Source organism: Nanorana parkeri, unplaced genomic scaffold, assembly GCF_000935625.1.
Source record: "Nanorana parkeri isolate BGI_ZX_2015 unplaced genomic scaffold, ASM93562v1 scaffold2478, whole genome shotgun sequence".
Lineage (NCBI taxonomy): Eukaryota > Metazoa > Chordata > Amphibia > Anura > Dicroglossidae > Nanorana > Nanorana parkeri.
Window position 1 is genome coordinate 95,760 of NW_017308746.1, and position 6,445 is coordinate 102,204.

Genomic DNA, 6,445 nt, shown 5'->3' on the forward strand with positions numbered 1-6,445 from the left:
AAAATGGAGTTACTGTACTAAATGCATACTTCAAAAGTATTTTTTTTTTTCCTATAAGAAAAAAAAGAGAAAAAAAAATTGTAAAAGAAAGAAAAAAAATGAACAAAAAAACTTTATAATAGGTTTTGTTTGCTATCTTCATTTTGGTTGTACTTTTTAGATGTTAACACCTTTTTTGTATAATTGTACCGTATATAGCTGTATTGAAATCATGTAACACCAAGTAGTAGATGTGATTTAAGGTAGTGTTGATTAAATCCATTTTAGTCATTATTTGGGGGGTGGGGGCGGGAGGGATGACATGGTCAGACGCAGGTGTCCCTTTTTTTTTTTTTTTTTACATTTGCTAAGGTCAGTTTGCGAAAGTTGTATAATATATAAATCCTGATTTTTATTTTATTTTTTGCTCACCCAGGTGTCCTCTGTAGAAAGCCTGTGATTTAGTCCAGTGTTCCCCGGTCTTTGGTTGTTCATTTATTATTGTCACAATCTTAACAGGGAATAGCAACAATCTGTACTATTGCGTTCTTCTAGGTAGCCACCTTCACAATATTGGACATACTGGTTGTCCTAACCATGAAATTGTCCACAGGCTCCCTACTTCTGCCTCCCTGTACTCCTCATGTGCAGTGCCTTTTTATTCCTATCCCAAGATGAATACAATCTTGTGCCCTCAGATTGCCATTGTCCCCGGAGCGCATCATTACAAGTACAGCCTTGAAACTTAAAGTGACACTAAACTCAGGAATTAAATCTTAATAGTTAAGGTACTTGAATGAATTTTTAACAACAATGTATCTTATTTGTGTATCACTCAGCTGTAGATCCTCCAATCAACTCTGAATTGGTGCTGACACTGTCCTTCCTTCTGGAGGGTGACTACTTTTGTTCCCTATGGTCCCATGTGTGTTGTAAAGTAGTCATTACTCCAATGTGATGGACTGCAATCTCATGTCTAGTTTACTAATTTGTAGGGATGTACTGATACTGGTATCGCTGTCAGTGCCGATGCTGAGTACTCGCCCAAATGCTCCGATGCCTCGCCCGATACTTCACTTGTGACGAGTAATGACGCACTGCCCGGCTTTCTGATTGGTCGGGAGGCCGGCTTCATGCTCCCTCATCACCTCATGACGAGGGAGCATGGAGCCGGCTTCCCGGCCAATCAGGAAGCCGGCGCCACGTCATTACACAGCGTTCGGCTTCCTGATTGGCCAGAAAGCTGGCTCCATGCTTTCTCGTCGCCTAGTGAGGAGAAGCATGGGGTCGGCTTCCCTGCTAATCAGGAAGCCTGGTGGCGAGTCATTACATGCCGCCTGGCTTCCGGAATGGAACTTCCGGTGTTCGGTATCAGCGAGGTACGGAAAAAAAAATATTGGTACTCGATACCGGTATCGGTGCATCCCTACTACTTTGTATTGTGATTGTAGTCCATCACAGGAGCGAGCTTGGAGCGGTGACTGCTTTGCAACACACACAGGGACCATTGGGAACAATAGCCCCCTCCAGAGTTTAGTGTCATTTTAAATATCCACAAATCTTTTGACGGGAAGCTGCCATTGCTTAAAAGTGAACCTGAAAAAAGTAACTTTTTTTTTGTCTTTTGATCCTGCCAGAAATCGTGTGAGCTCATAACCCAACTATATTTGCGGACTATAGAATCCTACCCCTCTGTTATGGAGTAGAGGGGGTGTTTGCATCCCTGTCCCTGAGTGACCAAACTGCTTGTTCATATATATTATATGATGAGTGAGCGTTGTCACCCTAGCACAGGAAGCATGTTACTGGCAGGGTCACCAGGTGAAAAGGGAACGAATGCAGCCACCATATTTAAGGACTGGTCACCTACAGTATATATACATTTTTTAGACTGGCTTCAACCCCAGGGTTGTTAGTCTTGGTGCTCTGTAGTCCCTGTATAGCAAGGGTAGGCAACCTTGGCACTCTGGCTGTGGTTACACTAGAATACCATTATGCCTTTGCCTCTGGGAGTCATGCCTGTCACTGCCAGTGTCTTGCAATGCTTCGTGGGATTTGTAGTTTCACCGCAGCTGGTTGCCTACCCCTGCTGTATAGCTTCACTGCGAATGAAGTGGTCTGGCAGTCGGAGAATGGCAATTTGCATGAAAGGCTTTTTAGCTTCAGCAATGCTCTTCCTCCAGTGCCTGCCACTGTTAGCACAGATTAGTTGGCGTTGCCATGTACTGCTTGCGGTGATGACCCTCTTACACCGTATTGGCATCCATAACCCTGTAGCTGAATGACCTAAACGGCAAGTAATCCCCCCTGCCCTAGAACCTCCCAGAATTGATGCATCCTTATGTTTCCTTAAGTGTGTGCTGAGATCTTTTCATTCACATCTTTTTTTTTATTTTGCAGTAACCTGTCCTTGGGTACCCCAAGTTCTTCAAAATTGATAACCCTTCCAAAGTATCTGAACAAGGAAGTGTCTTGGCACTGCTTGTATGTCACAATATTGTAGCTGTATAATGACCTGTAAATGTATCGCACACGTTGCTGTCTCTCCACTATGACGTTTAATGTACAGACAATACGGCGGTATATTATGTGGCTAACTTAGGTGTTGAGCGAGAAAGTATCTGGCCTCCCCCAGCCGATCTTATTTCAGAAAGCAACTGCATGGAGACTTCTGCATGAGGTTGTTGTGGCTCTCCTCCCGACTCCCGCTAAGGTTTTACCGATAACATTTCTCCATCTCAGTGAGCGTTTTACCCAGCTGATTGGATCCTTCGGATTGGTCTGAACTGTTGGTCAAGAAAGTTTCTTTCCTGTGTTAATCTCAAACACCGGGCATACTTTTTGTATTTTAATACTGTAAATACATTTATTTCCCAAAAACAATTTCAGTTTCCATTTTTATTACTCGCTCTATGCTTGAAAGTTGGTGTTGATATGCATACCTGTCCTTTTTTTGATTATTGGATGCGGTTTTGCTGAGCTCATCTCTTTTGGGTTTTCAGAGGTTTGCTTTGCTGTTTTGAAAGCGGTCAACCATGTCATACTAACTATACGTCTGTATAAACTTTAACATCTGGTTTGTCATTTTATCACAGTATACACGTTTTAAAATGTAATCATCATATGAAACTGAGACCATGTTATTAGCTCCATCACAGGAAGTACATTTATTTTAAAGGTTCTTAGTCTCTTCTAGGAATAGGGCTGCAACAACTAATCGATAATGAGAATCGCTGGCAACAATTCTCAGTCGATTAGTCGATTTTCGATTAGTTGCCGCCGCTCTGCTCCTTGACGGTCTGTGTCCCTTTTCAATCCCCGCTGCTCTCCCTGCCTGTATCGGCAGAGGCAGCAGGGACGTAGACCACTGCAACCGGCACCAGTGGGGGAGGAGAGGCCGCTGTGCCTCTGCATTCCCCTGCTAAACCGTACCTCCACTACTGCTCCGTTCCTCCTCCTCTGCCTGCCCCGTTCCCTTCTCTACTCCTCCTGCCCCCTCTTCTGTCAGTGTTCTATCAATCCCTCGGGCTCGAGTCTGAGGGATTGATAGAACACTGACATCAAGTCTCATCAGCAGCTGGAAATAATAGCCTGCTTATGGATCTTTTAAATTGCAATAGCAGGCTGGCTATTGCACCCGCCCACTGCCTGCTGTCAATCAGTAGAAGAGGACCTGAAGGAGAACTTCAGTTCCCTCCTCTGCTGATTTTCAGATAACCAATAACAGGCTGGCTATTGCTCCCAGCCACTGCCTGCTGTGTTGACATTCAGCAGCTGAATCCAGTGAAGTGGAAAGGTGACACTAAGGGTCTAATGTCAACTTAAAGAGAACCTGTCACCTCCAATGTGCCGTCACATAGGGGGCTTGTGAGCCCCACCATGTGATAGCAATAAGATAAAACATTTCCGGGTGCACCTAAATAGAAAAACAGCGATTGAGCTACACACGTCAGATATCGCTGCATATTTTATTTAAAATTAAGGATGGAATTTTTTTTAAATCCGAATAATTGAAAAAACAATTATCGGCTATCTAATTGATTCATGAAGATCGTTAGCTGCAGCCCTATCTAGGATGTTTTCTTCCACTGATGTGGAAAAGGTCATTGTAATGTGAAAGTTGCACTTGCTCCTGTGCCATTCTCTGGTGGAGAAGTGCCTTCAAAGTGTAACCAGGGCCAGGCTATTCACATTCCTAATAAGCAGTTCATTGGCTTTAAGCAAACCCTCACTGAGCTCTGCAGCTGCAGGCATGGTGGAGCAGTTCATACTCAAGTTTTGCGGCAGTACTAAAGTCATTATTTTAGCATTTCATCTCCCTCTCCCAGCAGTGATTTAGCAGTTCTGCTCTCCCCTCTTAACGGTGACTGAGCAGCTCAGGTCCCCCACCCAACATTGCTTTCAGCAACTCATTTCCTTCTGCTCTGCCCTCTAAGAATTGCATCAGCAGCTCTGCTCTCCCCTCCCAGCAGTGACTTAGCAGTTCTGCTCCCCCTTTGCTCTCCCCTCTTAACGGTGACTGAGCAGCTCAGGTCCCCCACCCAACATTGCTTTCAGCAACTCATTTCCTTCTGCTCTGCCCTCTAAGAATTGCATCAGCAGCTCTGCTCTCCCCTCCCAGCAGTGACTTAGTATCCTCATTTGCAGTTTGTTGTACGATGCCTTCTCCATTGAAATCAATAGAAACACGTCATACATTGTACGGTGACACCTCAAGGCATGTTGACATCATTGCAAAGCATCTGGAGTTGCATTTTGGTGCGTTTTATTGAAATTGAAAACGCAAAGGTGTAAATTGCGGCCCGTGCTGTGCTAACGCAATGTAAACCGTGGATTAGCGCAGTGTGCCTTCTGCGGTGCCATTTAAAGTGTATGCAAACCCCCAATCTGTTTTCTTCTAGTGTGCCTCACTGTATACAGTTTTATGAAGCAAAATGTTTTTGTGACTTGCAAATTTTCTGATTTTGGGATCCTGCCAGTAACACAACTTCCTGTTACCTTCCACATTAATGGCATGCCCATTGATGCTGCCAACGTATGCAGTCTGATATGATGTTGCGCTGTAAAGATGGGAGGTGCCCAAGAAGAGAGACTTCAAAATCAGTCTTCCTGCCAGCTCCCCTGATTCGCTCCAGTCTTAAAGTGACGCCTCTTGATCCGATCATCTTCTTTCCTGTAGTTTTCAGGAGTCCCTCCAGCGCTGGTGCTGGTCTCTGATCCAGTGCAGACTCCTCGGGTCCCATAGTTTCTGCATGCACGCTGCTGGCTGCGTGCATTAACTTAGGGATGCACCGATACTGAGTATTTGGGTGACTACTCATACTCGCCCAAATGCTCTGATACCTAGCACGAGTACTTCCTGTATCAGGAAGCGGGGCAGCGCAACATTACACACTGCCCGGTTTCCTGATTGGCCAGGAAAAGGCTCCATGCTCTCTCGTCACATGTGATGAGAGAGCATGGAGCCGACTTCCCGGCCAATCAGGAAGCCGGGTAGCGTGCAATGACGCGCTTCCCGATTGGTCAGGAAGCTAGCAAATCCGGAAGCCGATTGGCCGGGAAGCCGGCGTCATGCTCCCTTGTCATCTCATGAATCATAATATTAAGAAAGTGACCTTAAAGCATTAGTTTGTATTGCTTTAGAAAAAATGTGACCTGTCCCTTTAAGAAAAAGTATCGGTAATTGGTATCTGCGAGTACTTGATCAAAAGTATCGGTACTCGTTCTTAAAGTGGTATCGGTGCATCCCTACATTAACTTACACTGTGTCTCCTGGCCGAAAATCTCTACTGCGCATGTGCCCGCCCTATGACCCTTCACGGCCGCTGTAGAATCTTCAGACGGGAGCAAGCGGTGGAGACACAGGTACGTTTTTACCTATTTGGTAACTTTTGTTAAAATGTTTTTGCATATTTCTACTGCTTGCGATATCTGCAACAAAAACCTCCTAAGGTTTCATTGTATTTGAAGCTTGACCCTGAGCAACGGCAGTCTACTGCTATCACTCAAGTTAAAACAGGGGTCTCAAACCTCCGGCCCTCCAGCTGTGGTGAAATAACAAATCCCATGATGCATCTCTCTTTGGGAGTCATGTCTGTGGCTGTGAGAATCTTGCAATGCCTCATGGGATTTGTAGTTCCACCACAGCTGGAGGGCCGGAGGTTTGAGACCCCTGAGTTAAAAAAAACATTTTGGCTCTTATTGATGTGGTGTGCACCACTCTGAAATGAAAGCATCAGCCTGTTGCTTCCACCAGCGCTGTTCCCAGTTTTGGGGTCTTTTAACCCTTTCGCTGCCAAGGACGTACGTCGTACGGAGCTACAAAAGTGCTTCCAGCTGGCCAGCTCAGTACGTCGTACGGACCTGGCATTTACAGTTCTACTATAAGCTGATGGTCGCTTTAGCGACCATTAGCTTATAGTAGAACTGTTCAGCAGACTGTCCCCTTTAAATTAATAGCTGTCAT